Here is a 21,008-nt window from a genome sequence, read left to right as displayed (position 1 = left end):
AAAGCAAGCTCTCTTCCAATCATACATTTGGCTTACAAAGACAATATTTGAATTAGACAGTTTGTAATGTATGGTGACCTATTCATTCTAACTATTCACTCACTTGAACCAACTTGCTAAATGTAAAAAGAAATCAGACTCATTGTTATCTTTTCTTTGTTCATAAAGAACTTCTTGCTTTTGTGAAAGCAGTCCACACAGAGATTCAGTGTTAGTCAATAGTTTTTTAATTGGAGTACAAAAAGGAGTAGGAAAAGTGCAAAATAGCAAGATGTTTTAAAATTAGCAACTACTAAGTTTGTTGGTTAAGACAAGCTGATTCCTGAGAAGTTACTTTTGATACTAATTTCTGATTTTTTTTTTATTTTTTGCCAGTCCTGGGCTTGAGCTCAGGGCCTGAGCACTGTCCTTGGACTTTCTCAAGGCTAGACCTCTACCATTTGAGCCACAGCACCACCTCTGGCTTTTTTCTATGCATGTGGTACCAAGGAATCGAATCTGGGTCTTCGTGCATGCTAGGCAAGCACTCCACCACTAGGCCAAACTCCCAGCCCTCCCCTTTTTTTAGTTTTAAATGGTACTGAAGGTTGAACTCAGGGCTTACGGACTTGTTAGACAAGTCATCCATATTCCTCAGCCCCTTTTTGCCTTCATTATTTTCCTAGAGTGGCTAGGACCACAAGCCTTCTATTTATTCTTTTTTACATAGCTAGTTTTACAGGTGAGAGCCATTGCTGCCCCCCTGCTATTACTGTTTTTTTTTTTAAACTGCCAATGGGAGTACTTTACTTAAAATAATGCTGTTAGGTACACGATGCATCAATTTGTTGCTTGGATATTAAAATGAAATTAAAAATGAAACCGCAATCTATTTTTAAACATATCAAAAGAGAGAACTTTTAGACATGGTGTTAAAGAGGGAGGAAATCTAGCCTCTGACATTGCCTTTATTTGGTTTCATTCATTATGGTAGCAAAAAATGTTGTCTACCCCTTGAGAATTTCTTAAGAAAAAGAAAAATCAGTTTCCATCAATGAGCATTATTTTGCTCCCCAAGGTGTATTGATTTGAACATTGATTTCACAATGGGTGAGTTATTTCCCTCAGAAAATTTTTAGGCCATGTGTCTTTTCAAACTTGTTTTTAGTATAGTATTCTCTTTGCACTATGGTTAATTTGGAAAATTTTACCTTTAGGATACCTGTGTTATATACATCCCTATAGATCGTATTATAAGTTTACCAAGCATTATTGCTCACTACTTTGTCTTTTAAAGTGCAATATTCAGTTTGGCACTGGTGGCACACACCCTAGTAACTTAGGAAGCTGAGATCTGAGGATTATTGTATGATGTCAGCCAGGGCAAAGAAAGTCCATGAGACTATCTCCAATAAATTACAAAAAAAAAGCCAGTGGAGTTGTGACTCAAGTGGCAGAGCACCGGGTTGGAGCAAAACAAGCTCAGGGATAGTCCCTTGGCCCTGACTTAAAGCTGTAGGACCAGCATCTATGTGTACACACACACACACACACACACACACACACACACACACACACATTTCCTTTTCAGTGCTTCTGAGGGAGAAGCATATGGCAGAGCACGAATCCCTGATCAGATTGTTCCTCAATGATAGGTCTTCTTGGCTTGCGAGTAGGTCATGGCTATGACTCATGTCTTGCCACGTCAGGGTCTTTGCAATCCCTTTCTGCCCTTTATGGAATGGCACAATATCAGTAGTGGTATTTTTAATTTTGGAAATGAGCCAAACTCTTCTCTTTCCCTCCTCTCTTCCTTCCTTTCCCCTTTCCCTCCCTCCCTTTTTCCTTTCCTTCCTTCTTTGATTTCTTTAAAACAAGATCTCTTCATGAAATCCAAGCAAGCTATCTTCAAAATGTTGATCCTTCTGCCTTACCCTCTCAAGTGCTGGGATTATAGCTATATACAACCTCATCCAGCCAGAGAACTGGCTAAAGGGACAGGACTGTAGAATGTTTATTCTCTGGCTTATCTCTTATCTGTTTGGATTTGTGTATAATTCATTTTCTTAACGTGTTTTTTTTTCTTAAAGGTATTTGTTTTTGGTGGTAGTACGGAGTTTGAACTCAGCACTCCACACTTGCTAGGCAGACATTCTATCACTTAAATTATGCCCACAACCTTTTCGTTTCTTTTTGATAGGGTCTTGTGATTTTACCCAGAGATAGCCTTGGACCCCAATTCTCCTTTCTTCCATACAGCTGTGATTACAGATGTGGGCCATCACTCTCGACTGATTGTTGAAACAAGGTCTTGCTAAATTTTCAGTTCAGTCTTGTTGATCTCTGCTTCCCAAGTTGCTGAGATGACAGGCATGAGCCACAGGCTAGTCTTTCAAGAGTTCCTTTTTCTTATTCATTCAGCCATTTATTCTTAAAAATATTCGTTCACATGAATTGAGGATTCTAATAGAAAAGGCTATTCAGTGAACTAGCTAAGAGCCCAGTGCCCATAATTTTTGATAAATATTTGCTAAATGACAATCTTATTGGTTCAAGCAGACCCAAAGAGTGAAAGGACAATAATTAAAGTGAGTTACGTAACTGCCTGCTTCTCACCAATTTCCCGACTGCATCTGGTCCGTGGAGGCTTTGTGGTGAGTCTGTTTCTGTGCACAAATCCTCGTCAACACCAAATTCCTGGTTGATGCTGGTCATATTTACACCTGTATGAATGGTTCTTCACCACCACTGCCAGCAAAATAGCAAGTGGTTGGTGAATGAAATATTTATGTATTGAAGAGCTGGTGTTCTAATCTATTTCTGTTTATACAGATGATCAATTATTGTGCAGTAAGGAGGAGGAGGATTTTTCCCTCTGTGATCTTCATACTTCTAAATGACTAATGAAGTCAATCTGGAGCTGGCAGATTTTTTTGCTTAGACAGACATAGCATGCATGGACGTTGTGTGACTTCTCTGTGTACTAGTTGCCTGTTCCTGCTGAAATGATCTCATTACTGGCATTTCCTTTATAAAGTACTCTTTCTCATGTTGCATCCTGTCTCCATCTATCCTATATGCACAGGACTTGCCCAAGTAAATGCCAAAGGAGCTAGGCACCAATGGCTCTCTCCTGTAATCCTAGCTACTCAAGGGGCTGGGATATGAGGATTATAATGTGAAGCTTATCTGAGAAGGAATATCTGAACTCTTGCCTCCAATTAATGAGCCCAAATGGTATAGTACCATTCTTTGAAAGAAAAAGGTAAGGGATATTGTCTAAACCCTGAGTTCAAGCCTTTTTTTTTTTTTTTTGGCCAGTCCTGGGGCTCAAACTCAGGGCCTGGGCACTATCCTTGAACACATTTTGTTCAAGACACATTTTGCTCTACCACTTGAGCCACAGTGCCACTTCCAGCTTTTTCTGTGTATGTGGTACCAAGCAATCGAACCCAGGGCTTCATGCATGCTAGGTGAGCACTCTACCACTAGGCTATGCTCCTGGCCTGAGTTCAAACCTTAATACTGGAAAATGAATCTCTTTGTAAATCTGGACCTCAGATTCTTTTGTGCCAGTTCCCACTTCACCTGGCCAATCCTAGGAGATGGCCTGTTTCTTTCCCATGTGACTTCTAGTTTTGGATTGTGGTTATTCATCCCTTGTTCAGTTCCTAACAAGAAATGCTAAGTTCATTGAGGCTCTCATCCAGGCTATTTTAGATTCTTCCAGCTCTCTCTTTCTCTATGACTCTACTCTTTCTTGCTTCCATGATAGATCCCAGATTCCATGACAGAATAGTTCATGTTTTAGGTCTGATACTACTAACCCCATCCTGACATTATATACTCATAAGGAGGTCTTCATTTTGCTGCTAATAGGATTGGTTGAGAAAAAGATTGGGATGATTCCTGCACTGTTTCTTTGGATGTCACCAATTTCTAATTGTGTGTCTTTGTCTTAAAAAAAAAAAAAAAACAACCATATTGATTGTTCCTCTCCTTCTCTTCAAATCAGAAGCTGCATCAAAGTTGGGAAATGATTCTCTTTGCTGACTGGAAGGAGTCCAGGACTGGCATGCTTAGAAATCCCTGTGGAATAACAGAATGAAGGAAAGAAGAGGAAGTCATGGCTGGGGTTATTGCTTACTTTCCAGAAGTGAAATGAACCCATACTCTGGAGGTTTTAGTCTAACTATGGACAAACTAGTATGGTCTGAGATAGTCAATGAGTGGCATTCATCGCGGTGTGGTTTTTCATTGTTGCTTTTTGTCCTTGAGGAGGAAGCAGGAAACAACTCAAAAGTTGTTTCACCCTACTCCTTGTATAGTACAAAAGAAAGTACAACCTTGGTATGCTATATCAACCGATTTCTTTTCCTTTGTCTGAAAGAAGACACAGCTGAATGCTAGATTCCTTACCCAGTGCCAAAATAAAAAACACAGAAAACCTCAGCTGCCTCTGATGATGTCACAAAACCCTTAAGTAAATGGTTCGCTGGGGTGCTGGGCACAGACCCAGCAAGCACAATTCTTTCAGCTAGTTATTCAGAGCCTTTGACAGATTAGGTGGTCTTCCCCCCCACCCCCGACCCTTTTTCTTCTTCTTTCTCTTTTCTTCCTGTTTGTCCTCTTAAAGATCAGTTCAGTTTACCTCGAAGCAAGACATTAGCTCTGTCCCCAAATAACATTTTAATTGAAGTCTCAGTCCAAACAAATGCTTAGCCTCTTTATTAACCTCAATAGTGTAATTTTTCACCCCAAGACTGATTCAGAAGGAACTGTCTCACTTAAACTGCCGTGCAATGGAACATGGCACTTTTTCTCAATCAGTCTCGTTTCTGACCTTAATTTGAACCTTAATCTCTTTTAACCATGTTCTTGTTATTAGCTTCTCATACCCATGGCACAACACTAATTTTCCTGTTTTCAGACTATTAGTTTACAGAGGTATTTTACACACCCTAAATGTAATCATCAGCGTTGTTCCTTTTAGAAAAGGAAGGAAATACACATTCTTAACTTTCTTTTAGTTTAGGAATTTCAATTTTATATTTTTTCTCCAAGGTAGCATAAAAGAATTCATGCAAATGATAAGAAAAAACCCTAAATTACTCTTGAAAAGGATTGCAAAGCATTTTTTGATCAATAAACAAATCTACATTTATAAAATAAAGTGGACAACTAAGTTTGCTATCTTAATCATTCTGGCATGAACAATATATTTTTATTAGAAACTCCTAACTTTTCTGTGGGTGGGGGGAGGGAGGGGACCTGAATTACCCAGATAATTGCTTTAAATTCCTTGGTTCAATTTTATGCTTAGATGTAATCAATGAGCAACAAGAAAGAAAACAATTTTTTCTTAATTATACCAGTTTTTGACATTGATAAAATGATCCAAATTAGAATGAAAAGAAAAAAGCATTCTTTTTCAATAACAATGGGGAAAATGTGTTTCTCTATTTGGAGTGTATTTTAATATAGCAGAAGTATGTGGGGAGAAAAACAGTGCTTATGATCATGTGCTCAATTAAATTTATTATAGGTTTTCGTACATTTTGGTGTTACCATGAGAGCGTATTAGTTATTATTCTTTATAACCTAATTAGAGGCTTTGTGTCTAGTTACCCCTCTGCTCTCTGTTTAATACAATAGTTTATTGATTGCAAGAAATTACATTCCTGTGACTTTAAAGTCCTAGAACGAAGATTGCCATGAAAGTTGGAGACTCAGTTGGGTGTTTGCAGGGCAGGGACCATATGCCCTCTGGGGTTGAGGAGGTAGGGAGCTGGCACAATTGTCTGTTCTCTACAGTGTTCAGTGGCATTAGCAGCCGTCACTTCACTGGCTCGAACAATTAGTGGAATTGAATCAGAGTTCTCCTGGATCATAGTTTATTATATGCTATTAAAGCCCATTATCCAAGAAGTTGCTGCTATGATTATCAAACTTCCTTACATCTCCTACCAAATCTTCATCCCTTTCCCTGTGTGTTGTCTTTTTGTGTTTATTGTTTGCTTCTCAGGAAAAGTTTCCTTTGCTTTTCTGTGAGTAGTTATTGGAAGAGCTAAGGGCTAATTTTAAAACACATCTTGGAAAGGGCAACAGATGAGATGTGAAAAAAAAATCGAAGACTCTTAATTAGTCCATGATTTGGCATGCACGATTTAACATGCTATGCTTAGCATTGTGCATTCCCATAAAGTACAAGGCTCTTCTTTTTTCTATCCCAAACTTTAACTCCCTTCTTGTCACTTTCTATTAGTTGATTGTGACATCCTTTACTGCAAGGGCGAGCAAGCCGATTACTTCCAAACTGGTGTAAGTGACACTCAAAAGACTGGCCTGAAGGGGGTTCCATGATGGCAACAAGCTTCCAGCCCCAGGAGTTGGAGAATGTCACTTCAATAATATAGTGGAGTCCACTGTCATATTGTTTTTGTGGCAAGTTGGCAACTTTCCAGGAGTGATAGAAATGGGTCCCTTGCTGGAACATAAGAATTATAGTATCTAATGTGACTACTTTGCTGCTGCTACTGCTACTACTAAATATTAATAAAAATAACAAGGTGTTCTGCCAGCCCAACTCACTTGATACCTTAACATTTTCTAGATGAAGAAACTGAGGACCAGGAGCTTAAGAAAATCATCTCCTGTCATATGGTTAAGTGACAGAGCTTGGATTTTTCATTGCAGTCTGAGTCCAAGCTAATGACTGTTTCTACTAGAAGTAAACATCAACTTCCAGTGGGAGACTCTGGCATTTCTTCCTATATCTTCCTAAGTTTCGTTCCTCATTTCTTTAGAAATGAGGAAAAGAGTATTCATTTTCCTGCTACTAATAAATAATCCAGTCTGGAGGGATTTCTAAATGTCAGCAGAGGGGTGATACAATGAATTAGTCAGAGGTGAACAAGAATAGATTATGTTAAGGAAAGAAGTCGAGAACCTGATATTCTGATCAGATCAGCCCTGGAGGTATGAAGCGTTTTCCAGCCTGGCCCACCACCACTCCTCCCCTGCTTCTAATCATCTATCCTTTGGAACAGACCCTCAGCCTAACTAGGGAAGGGGCAGTAGCAGGTTTGGGTTGGCACAGAGCAGGGGCCAATCCTGGTTAGCAATCTGACACTAACTTCTAGTGATATGGTCTTCTGAGAAAACCAGCTTTCTTCATCAACCAATTTCGACTCTTTCTCATCTTCGTTAAGCAAGTCTGAGCTTCTTGCTCAAAGAACAATTTTATTTTTCTATAAAGTGGGAACAATATGGATAGATGCAAGGAAACATCAAATAAAATAAGAAAGATCTGTTTTTTTCCCCTTTCACCAGGTGTGAGTTAGTTTTCTGAGATGGAGTTAAATACCTAAGGCAAATAAACATATAAAAGAAAGATTTGTCTGGGTTCATGGTTTCACAGGTTTCAGTCCATGATGACTGGGTCTCATTACTTTAGGCTTGTGGTGAGGGAAAGCATTATGGTGGAGAGGGAATGATGGCAAGTTTCTTACTTCATAGGAAGCAAAGGAAAGGAAGAAGGATCCGGGGCTCATAGTTCCCTTAAGGGCATGTCTTTCTCCCAGTTAGTCCCTGCCTAGTAATGGGTCTACTTCTCCCCCAATAGCTCCATAATTAGGGACCACAACTTCAACACAGGAGCCTTTTGGGGGGATGTGACCCAAACCATATAATCAAAAGAAATTGATGCCTTCGAAGTAATTATCTCTCTGTGTGGTGGTTCTAAGATGGCCATCTGAATACTACCACTAGCAGCATAACCTCATCTATGTGAATCCAAGTATTGTCACACTGGAAATACCTCCATCATTTGAATGTGCTGGCAATGGGTGATATGATAGGTATAAAGTGGCTGGCCCATGGAAATCACTGGTGGCAGTTTAGTTACTGTCACCTGCGAATTGTTCCAGTACTCTTGTCTTGTTCCACATTTCCCTACTTGATTCCAGCATAAAGACAACATCACCTTTAGCAGTGCTTCTGTACATCATCCCACCATTTGGGTTGGACTCATTTACTTCTGATACCATTAGTGGTTTTCTTGGTCTGCATTCCTGAGTGTTTAATCATAACTTAAGAAAGCATTGCCAGCATCTTATCGGTTTCACTCTTGTCACATGCATATGTATCTTTGCCTGGATGCTCTGCTAATACAGCCTGGCACCAGGGTGAAACCAAATAAGTCTTTTTATTCATTTCTGCCATGAACTTCTTGAAGTTAGCATCCATGGAGGCAAGATCAGTGATGATAAAAACAGCAACAGCAGCAACCCATGATTTCTAACCTCTAGAATATTAGTGGTCAGTAGCAGACTAAGTTCTAAGTATAAGTGGACAGTATATGTAATGGGCTTTTATGTTTAAGCCATTGTAATTGTAGGAAAGGGAAGTAGCTATAAGTTTCTTTTTATCTTCTTTAAAATATTGGGGCTGGGAGTTTGGCGTAGTGATAGAGTGCTTGCCTAACATGCATGAAGATCAAGGTTCAATTCCTCGGTACCACATACATAGAAAAAAGCTGGAAGTGGTGCTATGGATCAAATGGTAGAGCTCTAGCCTTGAGAAAAGTCCAAGGACAGTGCTCAGGCCCTGAGTTCAAGGCCCAGGACTGGCAAAAAAAAAAACACCCTTTCATTATTAAGTCCATTTTTCAGAGATCTTTGTACCACTGAGGAGTCAATCAACCTATCTATCTATCTATCTATCTATCTATCTATCTATCTATCCTTCTTTTAAAATAGGAGCTTTTGAGTGTCTGTGTGTGTGTGTGTGTGTGTGTGTGTGTGTGTGTCCACTCACACACATGTGTATGATGGAAGTGACAGGAAAGTGGAAGAGAGAATTATATTTGATAAATGCTGGAAGATCACATGGATGGATGTTTCTGATTTTACAAAAAACAAATTGTGTTGATTTTATATGCCAAAGTCTTGAAAGGGGCCTGACGGCTCACGGCTTTGGTGTGTTTTTCCAGATGGCAGATGCCATTTTGTGTTTTGCATAAACGGACTAAATTTGCTTGCTCTTTGTACTTATTTCAGAGGAAACCATTCTCTGCTGTCAATAGGACAGAAGAGCTCCTTGGCACTGGACCCTCCTGGTCTGGTGAGAGGAATGGCGGAGGCACTGTTCTGAGGCTGGGTAGTATCGTCATCCAAGGCCCCTTACACTCAGACTGAGGGAGGAGGCAAGGCCAGGGCCCTGGAACTCTGGAGTCTTTTTGCCCAAGGATGGTCGTGTGTGTGTGTGTGTGTGTGTGTGTGTGTGTGTGTGTGTGTGTGCGCACATCATAGAAAGTAAACCTGAGAAGTGCTGAAAACTTTCCTTTCTCATTTGCCCATTCATATTTCCATGAATGACAGTTAATTATCTTTTGATTTCAATTATTTGACAATTTCAACTTGCTCATCGGAATTGTGTGATCCTGTACCTTACGTCCTTTGTGCCTCAGTGTTATCTGCAAGGAAAACAATAGGATGATCATAATAATGTAGCTCTTAGTGTTGTGAGGATTTCATGAGTTAATCCATGGAAAAGAGATGAAACAGTACCTGGCATACAGTAAAGGCAATGATTACTATTGTTATAATTTACTTCTTTGAGAATTTTTCTTTCATATTTTTTATTTTAAGTCTGCTCAGCTCCCATCATTGTCACGCTAACTTTTGGGGGGCACTTTTACAGACATAGACAGGCAGCAGTGTGACACAACTGGTGACAATACCCAGGTATATGGTGACATAGATGTCCTTTTATCTCTCCATGAACAATTAAATTGCTGTATCTTGACTATTGTGAATTATATATCAATGAGCACAGGAATGTAGCTATCTCTGACTTCCTAGTTCCATTTTTTTGGAGACATATTCCCAGAAGAGCATTAGATGGATTAATGGATTGTATGGTAGATCTTTTAAAAATATTGTTGAGGGATATCCACAATGGAAAACTTTAATATCCTGGCAGATGGATCCTAGACATAACACACTGGGGACCATTGCAAAAGACAGAAATTCTTAGACCAGGATTGAGCCTCATTCTTTCCTAAACCAAAATATAAAGCAGGGAATCAGGCAGATTGTAGGGAAGAAATAGTTACTTGGGACAGCTAGTGTGTGTGTGTGTGTGTGTGTGTGTGTGTGTGTGTGTGTGTGTGTGTGTGTGTGTTTCACAGTACTGAGGCTTGAGTCTCCTGAGGCTTGAACCCAGGGCCTGGGTGCTTTCCTACTCAAGTCTAGTTCTTTACCATACCTTTACTTTGGTGGTTAATTGAAGATAAGAATCTTATGGACTTTCATGCCTGAGCTGGCTTTGAATCTTGATCATCAAGTCTCAGCCTCCTGAGTATCTAGGATTGCCGGCAAGAGCCACTGGCACCCAACATTATGGCTGGTTTTTTTTAATGGAGGAATGTAGCATTTGCACATTATGAAACATTCAAGTCATTCGTCAGGTAGTGGGTGTTCAAGCTTTACATTTTCAGAAATGTCTTTTTATTCAGTCCCCAGAGTAGGAAAGAACAAAAAGTTCCATCTCTGTGAGTATTTTATTTGTGCTATTGCATAATTGAAAATGGCCTCAGTAACATTTGACAGGCTCATCTAACAATGAGAGAGCCCTGTCAGCAACTTAACTAGGAGAAAATAACTCAGTACTTGAAATATTTACCCTGAAGCTAAAATAAAACCTGAAAAGAAAAAAGAACAACATAGAACACAAGAGTGCGAAAACTCTTAACAGTTTTGCAAATATTTCACTTGTCATATCAAATTTGTTTTGACCTCCCCTTTTAACTGTTCATCATGACCAAGAGTTAAAATAAGAAGATTTTTGAGATGAAGGAAAAGGCATCAAAATCTCTCTGGCTGTTAATAAGGTGACAGCCACAATTTCTTTTGTATTGACCTCATGGTTAGAAATTGCTCAGAGAACAGAACAGAATGCTATGATTAATTATGATTAGGAGCAAATAGGGAAAAAGTGAGAGAAAATATGAAACAGAAAACAAAGTACATGTCAAAAGGAAAATGAAGAGAATTTTCAAAGAACAGGAGGAACCTGTAGTATAGTGAGGGAAAGAAAATTTCCAATAGTAGTAAAACGAAACCCTACAGCAACATGGCAAAACTTGCTCAATGAGAGGGTTATTCCATTGTCTACCATACTCTCTCTGCATTCTTACGGCTAAACAATGCTAGACTAACCATGATAGCACCCAGCTACAAAAGATGCAGAACCATAATCAGAAGAAAAGCACATCTCTGAATCAAAGGACCGGCCCACATTAGACTGTTTATGAGCAGTGAACTTTGCTTTTTTGTTTTGTTTTTCAAGTGTTGAGCCACCCATGAGCTTTGGGTGAGTGCTTGTTATCCCCAGTGAGCTTTACTTATAGAAACTGAGCACTAAAAGCAATTGCTTCTTTCATGTTTGCTTAAAACCCAGTTATTTTCTGATAGCTTTTTATTCTTCTACTATATTGCTAAAAAGTAGACAATAACAACCAATACATAATACCTTTCACCTAGAGCTCAAGAGCCATGTGGTCTGACTTTTGAATGAAGGCAACAATTTTCTGAGGTGTATGAGTGTGTGTGTGTGTGTGTGTGTGTGTGTGTGTGTGTGTGTGATTTGAATCTCAAGCCATCTAGAATAATGTAGGATAATATATCTTTAGTAGCCAGCTACTTGATCACAAAGTCAATGTCATGCATTTTAGTTCTTTTGTTTTGTTTTGTTTTTAAACAATACACAGCATTACAGCATTTAGTACCAAATGCAACAGTCCAATTTAATAAAAAATAGAAGCCTGATACAACATACTGTTTATGATATCATTGTCACTCTAGACATAGACAGACAGAGACCCTAGTTCTATCATTCCTTGCAACTGACTTAGCACTGTGAGACCAAGACTGTGTAACAGTATGTGAGTTGAATTACTGTACCAAGCCGTTGAATGTGTGAGATGGCATACTTTATATTCTCTCCTCCTCTTTCATCGTGCTTTTGAAAGACCTGAGTACCTGATATCATAATATCAGCATAAATGTCATTCAGCCTCCATCATTGATAAGAACCTTTGCTTTGCCACACCATTCAGGGTTTGGGGGTTAGTTATTATTTTAACATTCCTCTCCCATTCAGACTTATGTATCCTGAAATTTTCACTAAGAAGGAATACCAAGAAATTGAGGTTTTACAGAATTGTTCAGAGGGCTGAGGAGTAAATTTCAAGGAAGCTCCTACTATACCTTTTAGGAACTCCGAAGTAAGGGAAACACTGGGAAGTCAGGCCACCACCCATGGTCCCAGCCCTGAAGTGGGACTTGTAAGAGAATGCTCAGTGATGACATATTCCCCCATGTCTGCCACCTACCAACACATGCCCAACTACCCATCACTACTGACAGGAGAAAATGTCTTCCACTTCCTATGATTTCAAGAGCACTTGTCATAGAAAGATTATTTGAAGAACTCTATTGGCAAAGCAGTCCGGGAAATGCAGCTTCTAGGGCTTTATCCCTTGTGCTATCTGGAGACGCTTAGAAGGACAAAGATGGTACTTATTCTCAATAAAAAGAAAAGAAATGTCTGGCACAAGTGCTCCTTGTCCTTTCCATGGGGAACTCAAGTAGTTGTTATTCCACAACATTCCATATATATATATATATATATATATATATATATATATATATATATCTCCTTAAAACCAGGTCTTACTTAATTCTGTTTCTCCCAGTGCCAGACAATACCAGGCAACATTTTTGTTTGAGTCAATTTGAATGAAATAGCAGCAGAATAATAATAATAATAATAATAAAAAAAACACCTGTACTCACATGTTCAAGATTTCAGGATCTTCGATCCATAGAATGTGTTAGTTCTCCCCAATGACTACCTCAGGTCTGCTCTAGCTTAAGCCCCTTCCCTTCCTCAGAGTGATTGTGAAGAGTTGTTTGTCAACAAAACAGTCTGAAATTTGTACCCTGGCTCTTGTCTGTACAGCCTAAAGAAGGACTGGTTGATGCTCCAGGCTCTTAGATCCATTGTCAATCTTTTTGTTGTTGATATTTTAACTGACATGATCAAACTGTGGGGAGTTTCTGATTTTTTTCTGTTTTTTTTTTCTCAGCTAGATCCAAACACAAATCTGTACTCTAACAGAATTGGATTCTCTTTGCAAATCAGGGTTTAGTGAGTTCATATCAGAGCAGAGTGGGGAGTATTCCATCAACAAGTAGGTGGATAGATTTGTGTGGTAGGAAGGACACATTCAGCCACAAAGAATGCATAATGAGGAAAGGAAGGCCAGACCCTGATTTGATTTCATCTGAAAAGGAACAAAGATTAAATACATTCTCTTGAGATTTATTTTTCTCATCAAAAAAAAAGAAAGGGTAGAACTATTATGTCTGGGATAAGGATGATGAAAGAGTGACTCAGACATATCAAAGAAATGAAAGATAGAGATCATGTCATAATTAAACTTGCCATTATCAAGTAGTGATCCTATCTAGCTGAAGAATATCATGTGCATAAAGAAAGCACAATTATGAGGATATGATGATGTCACAATGCTAGTTAAGTGTCCAACATTTAGCTTCTCTTTTCCATTCCCACCCACTCTGATCTTTGGTTATCTTTAGTTGCTTTACACCGTTATTTAGACCAAAGTCTATTTCATAAAGCACAGAAAAAAATGAGTTCAAAAATCAAGTTCCACAAAGTAAATACAAAGTATTCTCCTTGCTTACTTCTTGGTTAATATGTTTTGTCCTACTTTGTACTTAGAGCCATAGCTTTAATACAATCATGAGTTTACTTTGTGTAAAGGTAGGGAATTGGGCAATTGTCTAATGAATACTGTCAAGATGGTTTGTGAATTTGGAAAATTCCACTCTCAAAAAATTACTTTCTCTACTCTGTAGCAGATTTCCTCTTGGCTTTAATTATCTACAGAGTTGTCCAAATTTTCTGATAGTCTTTATGGTTGTTGTCACCACCTAAATAATTTATTTAATGGTTTTTTTTCTTGGTTCATTAGTAACCTTTTATTTTCTGTTGCTTCTTATTCCAAGTTGGTTATTTTATTTTATTTTGTTCAGTTGTAGGTTTGAACTCTGGGCCTGGGCACTGTCCCTGAGCTCTGCACTTCAACGCTAGTACTCTACCACATTGAGTTTTCTGGTTGTTAACTGGAGATAAGAGTCTTGTGGACTTTTGTGCCCCAGCTGGCTTTGAAGATCCTCAGATCCCAGGCTGCTGAGTAGCTAGGATTACAGGCATAAGCCACCAGCACTCAACTTCAATAAATACTGAACACCATTCTTTCTAATTATGTAACCTTGCTCTTAAGGAACGTTTACATTTAATGATTGAAGGAAGCATAGTACTATTACTCATAGTTCTTGGTGTCGATGGGCTTATCAGGACAGTTCTTGTACAGAGTCCCCTTGGGTTGCAGGTAGATCATAGAAGGTGTTGGAATCATTGGAAGGTGTCCTCAGTCATATGCTTGGTTTTGTGCTAGACAGAGATCCAATGTTTCCAATACCTTCAAATAGCCTTGTTGATCTCTTGCTCATTAAATTTCTTATATCATGACTTGATTCCAGTGGAAGTTGTGAATTCTTAAACTTGGTCATGTGAGGAAAGACCAAGGACAGTTCTCAGGCTCTGAGTTCATCCCCCAGGACTGGCAAAAAAAAATAAAAAAGAATCTTAATGACAAGCTACTACAAATACCTAGTGTGTCACTTCTGAAAGGGGCTGGGACACTCTAGTCAAACAGGCAGGCATGGCCATTTAGGTTCATCAGCTTTAGTTTGACTAGATTGTGTTCATAGTCAACCACCGAGTAATAAATACCAATACTAAATCTTTTCACTTTTTGAATTGGCAAAATACCACCTTGAATCATTTGTAGTCTGGTCACTCTGACTTGCTCATTAATCAGACAAGGAAATTTGCAAGTATCTGATCTATAACTCGATGATCACCTTAATGAGTCGATTCATTCATGCATTACCAAAACATCATTCTTTGAAACATAGTCTGGAGCACCACTGGGTTATTCATCTGTGGTTTGATAAAAAGTGTTAAGTTCATGCTGTGGAGGATACTCAAACTAGTTTCTTTGACTCATCACAGGCACCAATAAAGAGGATGAAAAGTCATTCTATTCTTGATGAACTTCCATTCTTCCTCATGCTTCTGACCACGTGCAGTGAGACAGTGAGCCCAGACAAGATGTGCTACACAAGAAAAGTAGTATTCATTTCCTTCTTGAGAATTATAATTGGAAGAATTGGAAGTGAATTCATTATTTGCCTCAATTTTCTTCTCCCTTGAGCCATGAGAGGAAAAGTCATCTTGGTTTGTTAAATGAAAGGAGATTTCAGGACAGGAATGTTGACAGAAGAATTGGTGGTGCTCAGCAGTTCTTAGGTCTTATCATTTTTGGCGTAGTTCATGTCTACTCAGTGGCACACCTAAGAGGAGCTAGGAGAACAAGCTCATGATGACACAAGAAACCAAGGTCAAAGTCTGAAGAAGTGTAAAAGCAGGCAAAATTCTTGGGTCCACTCAAGTCCCTGTGCCTTCTTATATCTATGTTATCTTGCTATATCTATGTTATCTCATCCAGCATCAAAGGACGTTTCAAAGTCAAACAACAACAGCACAGTTTGCTTTGTGTATTGGTATGTTTCAAACCCAACTAAATTGTGACATTTCAATTGTCTTCCTCCCATTTATTGACGCTAATTTTATGGCTCATAGTTCATTAATACAGGAACTTTTTACTTATAAAGTGGGGTGCTACTATTCTGGAATCAATGAGAGAGGCATCGTAATTTGCATGAGATTGGGACTTCAGGAAACCTTTCCAATGCTCCAAATAATATGAATTATTTTGACACTAATGTTATTAACACAAAACAATTCTTTTTTCATAATTAGACATGTAGTTAAAATACAAATGACTGCTGAAAATGTGGAAGTCATGACGAGTCCTTATTCACAGAAGCTAAAAACAAGTGACAAACTTTTCTTGAAAACCTGTTTCCACTGGGACAAAGTGGTGGCTGAATTTGGAGTATTGAGAGACAATTATACTCAAGTATGATTTTCATATCTCAAGGACAATCCAGCGAGATCCATTGGTATGCAGAGAGAAGATATTAAAACTTCTTTTAAATTAAATGATCAGTTTGGGGCACATATGTCTATTTTTATTGGCATGTAAAAAGTATACATAATTGTGAGCTTCCACATGGTACTTCAATATAGGCAAATATTCTGTAATATGGAAATGAGGGTAGATTCATTTGTTGATGATATATATAATAGTGTAATAAATATGTAATTAATGAATGTGCACAGCCAGGATCCATTGAAAATTTCTTTTCTTATAAATAGAAATGTGTAACTATTTTAGAAATCACTACTACTAAAGTATGAATGAGGTACATTTATTGTTATGGAAAAGGCAAGCAATGGTTAGAGAATGAATATTTGCAACCTCAGAATTCTAACTCTGGTTCTTACTGGTTCCAGTTATTTGATCAACAGGAAGTTCAGCAACTCTCAACCTGCCGCCAGGACAGTCCTTTTTAAGATGTTAAGAAATTGCTCGATGTTAGGATGTTTACTGAAGAAAGTAGATTTTAATCATGCTCCCCCCACCCCCATTTTGTTTTCTCAAGGGTCTGATGGGAACAGAAGCTTTGAGGGAGTTTTCTGTTTGTGCAAGGTGACTGGTTGGGCAAAGAAATCCAAAGTGCCCTATCTGCAGAACAAATAAGACCTGGTCAAAGGTAACTGAAATGAGTATCTCCCACCTTGCCCTTTTCCATGTCTCAGGGGATGTTTGTGTCCATGTTGCACAATGGAGGACTTGATTTGTGACTGCTGAGCACAGAGAGGAGATATATTATAGACTCTTACTGGTTAAAAATAGTCACTGACCTCTATTTCTTTAGATTTACAGGCAATTGATGAGGTATCCTCTAGAAATATTAGTTAAAAAGTGAAAAACGGATTCATTGATGAGTCTTGCTAAATATCCATTTATACTTTGTCAGATAGTATCTGGGTGGCTGTAAGAGTTATACCACTTTTTCCAAAGGTATGTAGCATGTGGCTTATAAAATGCTGAAGTGAATTTATGATCTCATGGACATTTGTTGGTTAATATGGACATGTGTGTGTGTGTGTGTGTGTGTGTGTGTGTGTGTGTGTGTGTGTGTGTCCTGAGGCTTGAACTCAGGGCCTGGGCTCTGTCTCTGAGCTTTTGTGCTCAAGGCTAATGCTCTACAACTTGAGCTACAGCTCCACTTTAGTTTTTTGGTGATTAACTGGAGATAAGAGACTCAAAGTCTTGCCTACCCAAGCTGGCTTCAAACCTAAGTAGTTAAGATTACAGGTGTGAACCACCAGCATCCAGCTCAATCTGGACTTTTGTTTGGGATAGCTAATGACAACTAAGACAATTAGATTGTCCTGGTGATTACTCCATAGTACTTACTACAAATATTCAGAATTGCTAAACATTTTGAACATATGAGTCATTTCCAAACTGGGGAGCTCAACTAGTTTTTTTAAGAAGATAAGTTTGTATGAATAAATATTGACAGAAAAATACACTGTCACTAGATGGTCAAGTTAAGCCCTTGTTATTGAGAACAGATTAAAAATACTTTATAGCTCAGAGACCCTTATTTTTTTTTTTATGCCAGTCCTGGGCTTATGCTCAGGGCCTGAGCACTGTCCTTGGATTTTTCTCAAGGCTAGAACTCTACCACTTGAGCCTCAGCACCACTTCCGGCTTTTTCTAAGTATGTGGTACCAAGGAATTGAACCTGGGTCTTCGTGCATGCTAGGCAAGCACTCTACCACTAGGCCAAACTCCCGGCCCATGATCCTTATTTCTTAAACATGTACTTAACTGTTCTCTTTGACTAGTGTTATTCTGTTGAAATTCAAGATATAGAGGGCCAGTAAATAGGCATTTTTCGTGTGATAGTCATCATGTATAATATCAAATGTGCTAGTAGCCAATTAGGATAGAAGCTTGGTAAATTGAAGAATTGAATTTTTCATTTAAAATTAGGTCCTGGAGAATTTTAGAAATGTTTTTCAAGAATGTTTCTATTAATGAGGCAGTTCTTTCCTCAATAAAATATTTAAGAAATGGTTAAGATATGAGGAACCAATGTACCACATTTTTTAATGTTTGGAGCGAAAAAAGCCCATAGGACTGAAATAATGAAATGGAAAATCCACAGACAATTCCTTTTTTTGTCTACAGGAGTATGTATAGATACAAAGTAACAATCAGAACTGGTTAATGTCCACATTTTCTAAATAACCACAACATGAATTTTTATATTGTCATTATTTCAAAAAAGAAAACCTTAAATTTTCCAGTATGGGAAAGATAAATTTTATTTTTATAAGCCTAAGTCCTGCTGTGACCTGCAGTTTGGAATTTTACTTACAATCAGCTATTCAAGTGGAAAACTAAATTACAGTAAAAAGACCTCAGGTTCGTTATAGGAAAGCATTTCAACTGTGGACTCCCAGACACTGAATCACGTTGTAAATGAAACTGAACTTTTTCAAAGCCAGAGTAGACACATGTGAATGATCATTTTTCCCCCTGAAAATAATCACCTTTGGAGGGTCCATCAAGCTCTAGGATTCTAAGAGTTACCCATCTAGGGTTAATAAGAGTGCGGATTAAAATGAATGACTATAGGGAAAAAGTGTTGAGAAAGTAAACTGCCATCAGTAGGTAGAGTGAAGCAATGTGATTCCAAATAGGCTTTGAAAGCTGTAGAACCTATCTGATTAGCCAATTCACAAATAAAAGCAGCATTCTTATGCTGAAGAGTGTTAGGCAGTTGGTGAACAAGATGACAAAATGGGAGAGAAAGGAGAGATAAAGGATAGGAGGACAGAGAGACAGAAGATACAGAAGAACAGAAAGAACAGAACAAATACGCAAAAGGAGGTGTGTGGCTGGAGGGTTGCAGGCTCCAAGGGCCTGGTTTTCCAATCTGGCACTCAGCTTGATGAGTCTGTTTATTCAGCCAGTGTATCAGACATTCCCTTTTCCTGCCTGAAGAAGTCCCCTTTGAAGAACTGCTCTGCTGGGGAGTAGTTTCCCCTTGCACAGGCTACTCCTGTTTGCAGTCCTAAAGGAAAAGAACTGGAAATGCCACACGAATGTTCTTTAAAGCGATATTCCAGGCCCACGTGAGGGGAGGATGAAATAGCTGTAAAAGATCTATTTCCTGTTTGAGATATTATTTTTCCTCCCTGCTCAAGTGAATTTTTTGCACTGAACCCAGAAAAGGTGTCACGTGAAGGGTATTGGAGATCTGGGGGTGGTGAATCTGGGGGCTGGGAGATCACAGAACAGAGTAGTAGCTTGTCAGGTTTCTGTAGGCCTTGTCCATTTGAGTGAGCTGCAGACAATTCAATGGATAGAGTGATCTAGTCCTGCAAGTTTTGATAAAAACTTGTATCGGAGTTCCAGCCTATACGATCAAAGCCAAACAGTGTATAGACTATTCTCTAGTGAATTCGAGGACAAGGTTCAAAACCAAGTTGGTTAATTCAGAGGTCAAATAGTTTACTTTTTCAGATTTCACTTCTTGAATTTTGAGGATTTAAAAAAAAATTTCAAAGAAGTTCCTCTTCTACCCTTCATATTAACAGTGTAAAACTAGCAAGGGTAGATGTCACTCTCAAATTTTCCTCTTTGGAAAAGAATGTGGCCAAAGAAAGAGAGATACTTTCCTAGCTCATTACTAGCAGGGAGAGGGGCAGAGAACCAACCCAAGCCTCTTGACTCTTAGACCAGGCTTCTTTTCTCTGTGTTCTTGGGACCCGTACAAAGTGGCAGTGGGAGTCTGCAAAGGAAGGGGGAAGGGAAGGTGATATTTTTCTGTCTCCTCCCAGGTATGTAGAAAATTACTCTGACTTTGAAGTCACTGCTTTGCTGAGGCCAAATGCTCTCTCAGGGACTGGCTTGAGGGAGGAGATTCAAAGTGAAACCTGCAGAGGCCAAGTCTCCCATTCTGGTCACTATGCTGCTCGTGACTGGTAGATTTGTTCATGCTTGGCTGGTACCATATGAAACAGGAGTTTTCCAGAATGAAAAGGGATCTTTGGTCCATACCCGAAGCAAACCCTCTGATTAAAAGGAAGGCCTGATTTTTCAGAACAAGTGATAGGAGATGTCCATTCTCTCCTGTATTTCAGAGTCCTGTGACTCATATTGATTTCCAAGGGCCTAGGTATGAGGTTTGTGTGGAATGGAACAGAACAACATGTACTTTATCCAGGAGTGAGAGTGATCAGAACTTCCTTCCATGGAAGTTCTATGGGGTCTCTTCTACTTTGGGGCTCAAAGGGGAAACTAGAAGAAATGTTACTTACAACTTGCTATTCAAGTTCTGGCAATACAGAGCTTCCTGTCTTATCTTTCCCTGGATGTTTGTTTCTCTGTATGTAGAACCAGAAGCTGAGCCATATCTTGTAATTATTTGTATCCTCTAAGGCTTTCTAGTATTTAAAATATCTGATGAACGAGGAGGAATCTGTTTCCAGCCAATCCCTTATCCATGTGTCTTTCAACCTAGGGTTCAAATCAGAATCACCTGGGAGAGAGAGAGACACCTGTACTTTGAAGTAATTTCTGAGATGCATCCTGTATTGTTTTATCCCTCTCCCCTGACTTTGGAAACTCTTTGTGAACAATGTGACAGGCACAGATCCACTCTCAGATTTGTTGAATTGTTTGTGATTTAAATAAAAGCTTAATTCACATTATTTTGTTTATTATTTAATGGGGTTAATTTAAAAGAAGCCTCTGAGCTAGGTTCTAATTTTTCCACCCATTTTGTTGAAGAGTGACCATCTCGGGGTGACATAGCCCATTTGTAACAGTACCTGCTCTTCCCCCAGGTCTTCTGGGACCACAAGTAGTAGTCCTTCCA

The 21,008-nt window shown here is 38.8% G+C and overlaps 1 long non-coding RNA gene across 3 annotated transcripts in view; it reads left to right on the top strand.

Moving 5' to 3' along the window:
- The window catches only part of LOC150038997 (uncharacterized), a 156,799-nt gene that overhangs the window by 12,447 nt on the left and 123,344 nt on the right, over positions 1-21,008 (top strand). The window contains exon 2 of one of the 3 annotated variants that reach the window (XR_016534571.1): positions 16,707-16,817. The exons of the other annotated variants lie outside the window; for them this stretch is intronic. This is a non-coding gene — a long non-coding RNA (uncharacterized LOC150038997). The remainder of the gene's footprint in view (positions 1-16,706; positions 16,818-21,008) is intronic. 3 annotated transcript variants of the gene reach the window in all.

Source organism: Megascapheus bottae, unplaced genomic scaffold (genome assembly GCF_031878675.1).
Source record: "Megascapheus bottae isolate mThoBot1 unplaced genomic scaffold, mThoBot2.hap1 H_1, whole genome shotgun sequence".
NCBI classification, from domain to species: domain Eukaryota; kingdom Metazoa; phylum Chordata; class Mammalia; order Rodentia; family Geomyidae; genus Megascapheus; species Megascapheus bottae.
The sequence above is the reverse complement of the archived record's forward strand: the minus strand, read 5'-3'. Positions and strand labels throughout refer to the sequence as shown.